Raw genomic sequence first — 11,298 nt, forward strand, 5'->3', positions numbered from 1 at the left:
GCAGTCCAGGGGTTGCCTGGAGCCCAGGCGTAGGAATGGGGGCGAGGGTGGGGGCGGAATGAGGTGTGGCGGAGAAGGTAGCCTGGAACAGGGCACAAAGGAACTTTGGAGGAGATGGAAATTTTCTGTATCTTGATCATGGTAGGGGGGTACAAATGTGTCAGACCACATCAAAATGTCCACTTTAAATGGGTATCTTACTGTATATAAACTACTCCAGTAAAGTTGTTGTTTTTTTTAAATACATCCATTTATTTTTGGCTGCGTTGGGTCTTCGTTGCTGCGCACAGGCTTTCTCTAGTTGCGGCGAGCGGGGGCTACTCTTCGTTGCGGTGCACGGGCTTCTCATTGCGGTGGCTTCTCTTGTGGAGCACGGGCTCTAGGCACGCGGGCTTCAGTACTTGTGGCACGTGGGCTTCAGTAGTTGTGGTGCACGGGCTTAGATGCTCCGCGGCATGTGGGATCCTCCCGGACCAGGGCTTGAACCCATGTTCCCTGCATTGGCAGGCGGCTTCTTAACCACTGTGCCACCAGGGAAGCCCCAGTAAAGCTGATTCTTAAAAGTAAGGAGGCACAGCATTTAATAAGGCTCCAATTTGCACAGACAATATCTGCACCCTTCGTACCTCTCCATTTGCACCCACAAGGCCCTGGTCTTTCTGCCGGGAGACTTTCCACGAGTGCCTCAGCGCCGGCCACCGACAGGAATCCAAGAGTTAACATCTTCAGCAGCTCTGGGGTACTCCTGGGCCGGGGGAGGTGGTGCGCGACGGCCTTCACTGTCGCAGCCTCGTCGGATGTGGGGCTAGGGGTGCGGAGGCCAATCCTGCCGCGAGTGCGGAGGGGGTGTTGCGCGTCCAGCCGGAGCCCCAGATCACTCAGCCGAAACGGTGACGTCTCCCGGCACCTGCCCCCGCGACGGCGACCGGACGCAGGCTGAACCCAGAGGACTCCGAGCGCGCGTCGGCTGGGCGGGGACCCTTGCGTCCCCGAGGCCTCGGGATTGCACCGTCGCGTCCCGCGACCTAGGGTGACCTGACTCGGCGGGACGCGAGCAGGATGCCATCCACCGCGGGCCACCCGGCGCCAGGGGCAGGCGGGAGTGGGGCGGGCGGGCGCGCCCCGCTTAACCAGGGCCCGAGTGAGGTCGTCCGGGCCGGGTAGAAAGGAGACGCCTCTGCCTTGCTTGGGGTACCTGAGGGGGAAGAGCCCAGCCTGGGGATGACCCGCTCTGACCCGTCGAGTCCCGCTAGTCGGCGTTTGGGCTCAGCCCTCCGCCTTCCGCGGTGAAGTCGCCTCTCCGCGGGCCCCCTTCCCGAAGGCAAAGCCCTCACTCGGGACCCGACCCGCTGCTGGGAGTGGCCAGCAGCCTTCCGGGCCCACTGATCGCCCACTGAGGCGCATCTCAGCGATGCAGGGGGCTCGCTCTCTCGGAATCGCTGCCTGCAGCCCTCCTCCTCCAGGTTCAAGGGCTCCAGCTGGGGCACAGACAGACCCTTCGCATCCCGCCAGCGCTGCCCGCAGAGACACACCTCCCTCCGCAAATCTTGCACACACAACCTTCAGTCTCCTGGACTCAACACACACACACACACACACACACACACACACACACACGACCCGGGACCCTGCTCTACCTCTCGCTCCCTCTCTTTTTTTTTAAATTTAATTTTCTTTTATTTTAATATAGCAGGTTCTTATTAGTTATCTATTTTATACATATTAGTGTATACATGTCATTCCGAATCCCCCAGTTCATCCCACCACCCCGCCCCCCTTGCCTCCCCCCACTTTCCCCCCTTGGTGTCAGTACGTTTGTTCTCTACATCTGTGTCTCTATTTCTCCCTTGCAAACCAGTTCATCTGTACCATTTTTCTAGATACCACATATAGGCGTTAATATATGATATTTGTTTTTCTCCTTCTGACTTACTTTACTCTCTGTGACAGCCTCTAGGTCTATCCACATCTCTACAAATGACCCAATTTCGTTCCTTTTTATGGCTGAGTAATATTCCATTGTATATATGTGCCACATCCTCTTTATCCATTCATCTGTCGATGGGCATTTAGGTTGCTTCCATGACCTGGCTCTTGTAAATATTTACATCTTCTAATTGACTAGTGTCTACAATTGCAACCAACTGTTTCTGTGTAAACTTAATTAAAAGATTTTCCTGGAAAGATTGTTGATGTTCACTCGGCTTACTAGCAAGCAGCTTAATCTTTAAAAATCGGCGACTAAAAGCAAACAGCGTTTGCGCGTCTCACTGACTGGTGGCCAGCTACCCAGCGGGTGCTCCAGCAGGCAGCATGGTAAACTCGACTTCCCTGTGCAGAGCGACAGAGCAAACCTCTAACCTCCAGCCTTGAGGACTGTCCTGGGTATCACTCCCAAGGAGAAAAATTCAGCGCTCCCATCCCCTCGGCCATCAATGCCTCTTGGGTAGTCCTTGGCTAGCGCTTAGGGATGGTGCAAGGTGGGACTTGGGGGCAGCTACGCTGCTCCTGCAATTTGGTCTGTCAGCTTCCAGAGCTCTGAGGGGCCCAGGGCTGCTTTGATGGAGCTTGCAAGTCTTCACCTGTTAAGAACAGCTTTTCAGGGACTTCCCTGGTGGTGCAGTGGTTAAGAATCCGCCTGTCAATGCAGGGGACACGGGTTCAAGCCCTGGTCCAGGAAGATCCCACATGCCACGGAGCAACTAAGCCCATGCACCACAACTACTGAGCCTGTGCTCTAGAGCCTGTGAGCCACAACTACTGAAGCCTGCGTGCCCAGAGCCCATGCTCCACAACAAGAGAAGCCATAGCAATGAGAAGCCCGCGCACCACAACAAAGAGTAGCCCCCGCTCACCGCAACTAGAGAAAGCCCGTGTGCAACAACAAAGACCCAATGCAGTCAAAAAAAAAAAAAAAAAAAAAAGAACAGCTTTTCAGCGTCCTCTCCCCAATTGTCCTCCAAACACACATCAGAGAAGGTGCTCCATCAGGTGCCTTCTTGGCTGGGCCTAGGCTCTGGTTGGTACAGACCAAGCTAGGTCTGGGAATCCATATGCATAAAGAGAAGTTAAAGAGAAACTTGACCTGTACCAGAGTGAAAGGAAAGACCAATGCCCTAAACTTCCGGAGAGCTAAAGGGCAGGAATTCCTTATGGCAGGGACTCCCTGTCCCAACCCAGCAGCCCATCCCTCCTGGGCAGTGTACCCTCCTTTCTTACCCTAGAATTCCTGGGCATGGTCCCCTGGACTTGCCACAGTCCATGTCCAAATTCCTCTTCCAACCTTGCCTTGAAATTAGCTAAGTTTCAAATGGTGATCCATTAAAATGTCATTAACCAAAAGCACCAATTAGTGCTTAGTAAATGTTTGTTTTATAATATATGAATACAGCCCCCAAAAGGGACTCCACTGGACAGGCCCTGGAGAAGGCTGCATGGTGGGATGCTGGGCTGTTCGTGTCTTTCAAGCAGCATATAGGCACTCACTTGTCTTGTGAATGGGGTCAATGCTGGCACTCAGACCTCTGTGATGGTGGAAGAGAAAAAGCAAGCATCCATTAGGGAATGGAGAGAGATTTCAGAGTTTGAAAATATACTCATCTTCCTCCCCTCTCCCCTCCCTGCACTCCCAGGCAACCACTGCTTTTGGTTCAAGGCCTTATTATTTCTTACCTGGATTATTGCTAAAACTGGTAACTAGTTTCCCTGTCTGCATAGGCACACTGTCATCTGGTCTTACAGCTGTCTAAAGTGGCAACCTGCCTCTTCCCTTGCCCCTGGGCCCTTGTAAGGTCCTCCACTGTCTTGAAATAGAACTCAAACCACATGGTGTCCAGCTTCTTTCTGAGCTCACTCTTGACTGACCTTCAGCCTCATCTCTCACCATCTCTCCTTATCCCTTATATTCCAGCCACAGCTAGCTATTTACTTGAACTTGTCTCACGCCTTCCTCTTCTGCAAATGCTTTTCCTCAGCCTTTATGCCTCCTTTCCTTCCAACACACACACACACACACACACGCACATGCGCCCCTTTCACGTGGTTGATTCCCACTCAACTTTAAAGACTTGGTCCTCAGAATGCCTTCCCTGTGCTGGATTTAGTTTCTTTTCTAGATAGTTCCTCCTGTAGCACAGAGGACCCACCTCTATCATGGCGCTTATTACCCAGTCCATCCTCTGGCTCCTCTCACCTTCCCTAAGCATTAATTGTAAAGTATTTGGACTCTGAGTAGTTCAGTCCCTGAGGAGATGACCAGAATACAGTTCATGAGTGGTGAAAGGATATGAGCTTTAGAAGTAAGCAGACCCGGGTTCAAACTTCCGCTTTTTTGCTGTGTAATCTTTAGCAATTTACTTAACCTCTCTTAGATTCCTTGTCTGTAAAATCAGAATAGTAACACCTACTTTATGGAATTGTTTTGAGGATTAAATGAGACAATTCACATAAAAAATGTCCACTCCTCGATTCTCACTTACCATGTGCTTTTTCCTGGTCCTGACCTCCCAGCTAGTGAGACAGCTATTAAGGCTCTCAGACTTTTTATTCCTCTCTGAGCATTTGCATCTATAAACTGCTGTTAGTAACATTTACCTTACAGGGTTTTATGGAGATGAGATGATTCAAGGTATGCGAAACCAGTTTATTGAATTAAAATGATGTGGTAGGGCTCAAGCAGGAAACACTTTTACTCTTTATCATACCTTCACCTTTAACATCAACGTATGGATTCATTTTTGTGGTTCTGGATGAAATCTCGGGCAGTTTCTAAATAGTTTCCTGTTTACCTTCAAGTAGTAAATAGTCCTGATCACTTTCATGAGTGGGAAAATGGGAGATAATAATTGGTTAAAATTTAAATTAATACATTCATATTAATGTAAGCCAGAAGTACTTGTAACTACTACAGTCTTCATTTCTATAACTGGTCATGTAGTCAAAGTTGGGTTTTATTTATTTATTTATTTATTTATTTATTTATTTATTTATGTATGTATGTATGTCTGCGTTGGGTCTTCACTGCTGTGCACAGGCTTTCTCTAGTTGTGGCGATCGGGGGCTACTCTTCATTGCAGTGCACAGGTTTCTCACTGCGGTGGCTTCTCTTGTTGTGAAGCACAGGCTTTAGGTGTGCGAGCTTCAGTAGTTGTGGCATGTGTGCTCAGTAGTTGTGGCTCACTGGCTCTAGAGCACAGGCTCAGTAGTTGTGGCACACGGGCTTAGTTGCTCCACGGCATGTGGGATCTTCCCGGACCACGGCTCGAACCTGTGTCCCCTGCATTAGCAGGCGGATTCTTAACCACTGTGCCACCAGGGAAGTCCCAAAGTTGGTATTTTTAACTTCTTTCTCTGCTATTCATTCCATATTCCCTTTGCTTTCAGCAAATACCTCACCTAGTACAGTCACTGAAAAGTATATATATTGACATATTTTACTTATATATAACTACTAACCTAGACAGACACATTCTTTTCTAAACTAGCAGAGCCCAAAGGTGTGGGTCTGGGAAGCAAAAATTTCCCTAGTGGATCACTAGGAGTTACAATTGAGGAGCCATTTCCATTTCAACCCCTTGATTTTCAGATTCATGAATCCTGGCTATGGGAGGACTACAGCACTACATATTGGTCACTGATTCAGGACATATACAGCATCCTAGGGACATTACCCAAGCCCTGCCCGGTGCTGGTGCTCAGCTAGTGTTGTAACTGAATTTCAAAAAAAAATCATTCTACCATTCTTTCATGCCATTTAATTCAAGGTGATCAGGCATATTATAAGACCAGTGAATTCTGTGTTCATGAGCACATTACTTCATTTGCTGTTAATTGAGTTCCTTGGTCAGAGCTATGTTTGTTGGAATACTGTGAGAATGAATAAGATATTCTAGAAGTCCATAGATAGTAGTTTTGGCAGAAACATGTGAGCAGGGAAGGAAAATTCATGTCCAGAGTAAGTATTTACTAGTGAGAAGAAGCTTTGCCCATTCCATGATGGCCTGTGGCTGGCTGTTCACCCTGGGAAGTGGTGCCACACTTACGGTTCAGTGTTGGTCTCTGATGATGGTGGGCTGGGCACTCAGCAGTGGCTGTAACCACATCAGACTTGATGAATAGACGCTCATGTTGCTGAGCCACGTGTAACTTCTCTTCTTGCCACCATGTACACTTTGTTTTTTGAGACAAACTTGGCGACCGATATTTATTTAACACAACAGGATAAAAATAACTATGACAGGGAATGCCCTGGAGGTCCAGTGGTTAGGACTTGGCGCTTTCACTGCTGTGGCCCAGGTTCAATCCCTGGTTGGGAAACTAAGATCCGGTAAGCTGTGCAGCTCAGTCAGAAAAAAACATAAAACAAAAACAACTAAGACATTGAAAAGTTTCTAATCTTAGACTGTGTACACTTTGATCACCAGCCATTGGGCCAAGACAGGGATGACTGCAGAAAATGGTTGGTGAAAGAATGTGGCATCTTGGTGTCCTATTAAGATCCTCTTCTTATGAGGTTGCCCTTTGGTGAACATTCCCATGGGACATGAGTATCTTCACACTTTGTGTCAGTTTAGAGTGGTTCATCCACATACCTTTTCCGCAGACTTCCTTATCACCAGTTTTCCAAACACATTCTCTCCAATACCCTGAACATCAAGTCAAATTTTTAGCCACAGCACGCACACACGCTCACACACACACAAACACACACTTTTTTTTTTCTCACACACTTTTTTTTAGTGTATGTCTTTACCTCTGGCCATCTCTCCTTCCAGGCAAAATGAGCAACGATGTGTACTGCTCAAAGGTTTACACACTGGAAGATTTTCCTTTACCATTATTCTTTAGGGCATGGGTTCCCAACCCCTGGGGCCACACAACAGGAGGTGAGCGGTGGGCGAGCAAAGCTTCATCTGCCGCTCCCCATCGCTCCCCATCGCTCGCATTACGGCCTGAGCCATCCTCCATCCCCCACCGTCCATGGAAAAATTGTTTTCCACAAAATGGTCCCTGGTGCCAGAAAGATTGGGGACCGCTGCTTTAGGGTCCTCTCTGAGTGGGGCAGCAGTGCTGCAACTTTCCACCTTCTGGTAGAAATAATTCAAATCCTGCAGAACCAACTCATACCATGCAGAACCAGCAGTCAAGCAGGTCAGACTTTTTTCATTCCTCAGTCAGGTGGTCATAGAGAACTCCTCATGAGGCCATAGGTGTGAGAAAAAGGAGGCAGTTTTGCAGGAATAGGGGCCATGGGAACCTGAGGCACTTGTTCCTGCAACTTACTTTTACCTTTAGGTCTTGCTCAAGTCCAATCATGTATGAAGTCCACTTCCACCTGATAACAGAATACTGCTGTGAATGCCCATCTTTATGCCTTTATAGCCAAATAACACCCTGTTTATGATGGGCAGCTCAGGTCACCCAGTAACTTGGTGATTCACAGTCAAACATCCAGTATGTAGTAGAGCCCAATAAAATTGGAAGCTATCTGTCAAAAGGAAAGTAGTTATCTGAGGAGAAAGGCATAGTGTGATCCAAAATCCTAAGGGTTTGCTCTGAGATTCATCTTCAGAGGTTGCCAAAAGCTCCGTACAGTGCAGACACTGTGAGAGTTCACATGGCCTGTGGGGCAGATAAGTTTGCACGACAGCCCATACCTATTGTAGAGCCTTCTCTTGTTCTGGGCCCTACTCACAACTTGCAGACATTTGACTTTTCTGATAAATGAGAGCAGCATGTCCAAATGAAGTTTAGGATATTTTCAAATTTCAAGAGGCTTGTTAAGCATTTAAGCTCTTTTTTTCTGGTAGGAGAAGCCAGAGGCAGCAACTTGTCTTTCACTGTAGGAGGGGTATTTTGACATAGCCTCAGATCACTGGGTCCCTAGGAAATTGACAAGGGTGGCAAGCTCCTAAATTTCTGTGGGATTTATTTCTCACCATCTGGCATGTGTGTGTCTTGCCACAGTGTCTGGAGTACTAGCAACCTTCTACTCACCAGATCCATCTAGCATGATAGCATCCGTGTAGTTGATAAAGCCTTGAGGAGGGAGAGTAAAAGTGTGTTGCTGGCCCTGCCACTTGGAAGTAAACTGCTTTGGGTGATCGTTGTTAACAGGTGGTGGGGAGGAAGGAATTTTCCTCTACCCCTCTGGCTTCTTCTGGCTCATCTAAGAATTAAATTGACCTGAGACAGATTAACAGGAGAAAATCACACAAAAGTTTAATAACATGTATACATGGGAGAGACTCAGGAAAGCTGAGTAACTCACCAAAATGGCTGAAACCCTCACCTTAAATACCATCTTCAGCTAAAGACAAAAAAGGGTGTTGGGGATAATGGTTTGGAACTTCAAAAGGGAGGAAGGAGATGGAAAAGCAAATGTTTGGTAAACATTTAAAAGTTTGCTGCACTATGCAGAGAATATGGGACACAGAGTGGACTCTGATCTCCAAGAGTTTCTTCCACCATACCTAGCTCATGTTCTTTGCAGACATCTCAGTGATAGCTCTATTCCTATAACAGGCCCTCTATCTAAATTGTTCAGGCAGTTAGGGGTAAGGTCAAAGATTCTTCCTGAGTTTTTTGGGCATAGATTGTTTTTAGCTGGAAATAATCCACATGCCAAAGAGATATTTTAGGGTGCAGATTTTGTTCCTCTACACAGGTATAAAGAAAAAACATTTGCCAGATCAACAGCTGCCTACCAGGTGCCAAGGGATGTCTTCTCCAGTAAAGAAAACATGTCTGGAACAGAAGCTGAAAATGGAGTCTGCCTGGTTATGATAACTCACTGTTATTGTCCAAGATCTCTCTGTTTTCTGCAAAGAACAAATAGGCAACTTGAAAGAGGTAAGAATCACCACTACTACATCCTTCAAGTTCTGAAGGTGATACTAATTTTGCAATCCCTCCAGGAATGAAATTGCCTTGAGCTTACCATTTTGGTAGGCCATTCTAGAGGTTTCCACTTGACATTGCCCACCATCATAGTCCTCATTGCGTGTGCTGGTGAACCAGCATGGGGTAAGTGGGAGTGGTTCTTGTCATTCCTAACTCTAATGATTCACTAGCCAAATGTTATTTCCTGTTCCTAAAACTTTGGGCATGGCTGGTTTAAGGGTGTTAGTCCCCAAGGGAAGAATGTCTCCACCAGGGGGCACAACAATGATTCTACTAAAATGAAAGTAGAGACTACCACCTGACTACTTTGAGTTTGGGTTTCAAAAATCTCAACCCTGCAGCTACAGGAAATAGGGTTTCTTTTCAGGTAATCGTAGAACTATCCTACTCCTTTACTCCTTACTTCAGCTGGGAATTTAAAGACCTGAGCTCATAATTTTCTTTCAAAGTTCTTGGGTGCACTTAGAAGAAACAACTAACCCCATTATACTCTTTATTTCCATTAAATTGTTCGGTGGCAGCAACTACTTGGTTACCCAAAGCCTTGCCCCCTATAGGTATTTGATTACAGTTGTCTACAGGTGATAATTAATGTATCTGTCTTGCCCCTGCCGGCCATGGTCTACCAGTGTCACTTTTACCATTAGCAACAGGGTCATTAATGCCTTTAAACAGATCAATTTCAAGAGTCCTATCCTTAAAGTTCTGTTCCTCTGGAACAATTTCCAGTACCTATAATGGTATCTGATACTGATTTGATATTGATACTAATGATATTAGAAAGGGTTCAGTCAGGGAAGGAGAGACACTAAGAATATTATGAAACAAGGGTTTATTTTAGGAACAAGGCTTACACATTTTTGGAATAACTGGGGAAATCAGAGTCTGAATGGAGAAGTTGGAGGACCAAAGAATAGTCACTCATCAACCCTTCTGAAGTCAGGCATGCCCAGTAGTTAGAGCAGGATCCTAGAGAGTTGGTGAAGTTTACATGGAAGCCTGTTGCCTCTGCATCTGGGGGTTGGCCTGGGGTTGCTCTTGGTCAGAAGGCCTGGGGGTTGCTAAGAAAGCTTGTTGTGGAACGAGGGAGAATGAGTACAGCCTGGAACCTGGTGGCACTTCTAACCATGACAACCTTCAGAAAGTAATTACTACCACTGCACTTATCTCTTCTAAATCACTCACAAATTAATCTTTTGGCTAACTGTGGTCAGAAACCATCAGGGAAGAGGATTCTGGAAAATGTAGTTCCAGCTTACTCAAGTCAACACAGTATAAAACTACCACCTGCCATTTATTAGCTGCTTGATCCTGAGCAAATTATTTAATGTCTATGAGTCTAAATCTCTTTCCATCTCAGGTTTGGACATTGTCATCTAGGACATTTTCCTGGGTTTTTGGAAGATGCCCTGCTGCTGGGGATCCCCCCACTTACCGGTACCTCCTCTCTCTGGCCACTTGTGATTCCCTCTCAGCCTCATGGCTTCTGGTAGTCTTTCCCTACATGGGGCACCTCTCCATTCCAGGCAGCCCTCTGGGGCAGTCCACATCTGGCCCTTGGAAAACATACAAACATCCATGCTCTGCTAAGCTCTGGAGGTACAGCTCACACCCAAGACACTTTTTTAGACTCACTATCCAGGCCCACAAGCCAGCCACAATCACTGCTAGATTATTTTCAGTCCTGAGTCCCTCTGTCCCTCACACTCCAATAGCTCTTGGAGTTCTTTTCTGCAACTCCCCTTAAGTGGGTGAAAGACAGAATCGACACCGAAACCTTCCCCTTGGCTGGGGGAGGAAGGTAGTGACAACTCACTGCAGACAGACCTTCAATACCACCTGCCTTTCAGCCTCAGCTCTTAGCCCTCTGTTATACAGTCTGGAGGGGAGTAAAGGCCTACGGACCATCCGTTTTACAAATTTGAGATATAGTCTAGCATCTTATTTATTTATTTATTTATTTTTGGCTGCATTGGGTTTTTGTTGCTGTGTGCGGGCTTTCTCTAGTTGTGGCGAGCAGGGGCTACTCTTTGCTGCGGTGCGTGGGCTTCTCATTGCGGTGGCTTCTCTTGTTGCAGAGCACGGGCTCTAGGCACGTGGGCTTCAGTAGTTGTGGTGCGCAGGCTCAGTAGCTGTGGTTCACGGGCTTAGCTGCTCCGCGGCATGTGGCATCTTTCCAGACCAGGGCTCGAACCCGTGTCCCCTGCATTGGCAGGCGGATTCTTAACCACTGCACCACCAGACAAGTCCCTAGTCTAGCATCTTGATTTAGAATGTGGTAGCTGATAATAGCTGATCCTTATTATTCTTTTCCTCACCTTTGAGGCCTCTGCCCAAATCTTGAGATGGGAAGAGTCCCATTTAATATATTGTTACCTATATAAAGAGCTTAATGTG

Source organism: Mesoplodon bidens (genome assembly GCF_964165515.1).
Source record: "Mesoplodon bidens genome assembly, chromosome: 2".
Classification (NCBI taxonomy): domain Eukaryota; kingdom Metazoa; phylum Chordata; class Mammalia; order Artiodactyla; family Ziphiidae; genus Mesoplodon; species Mesoplodon bidens.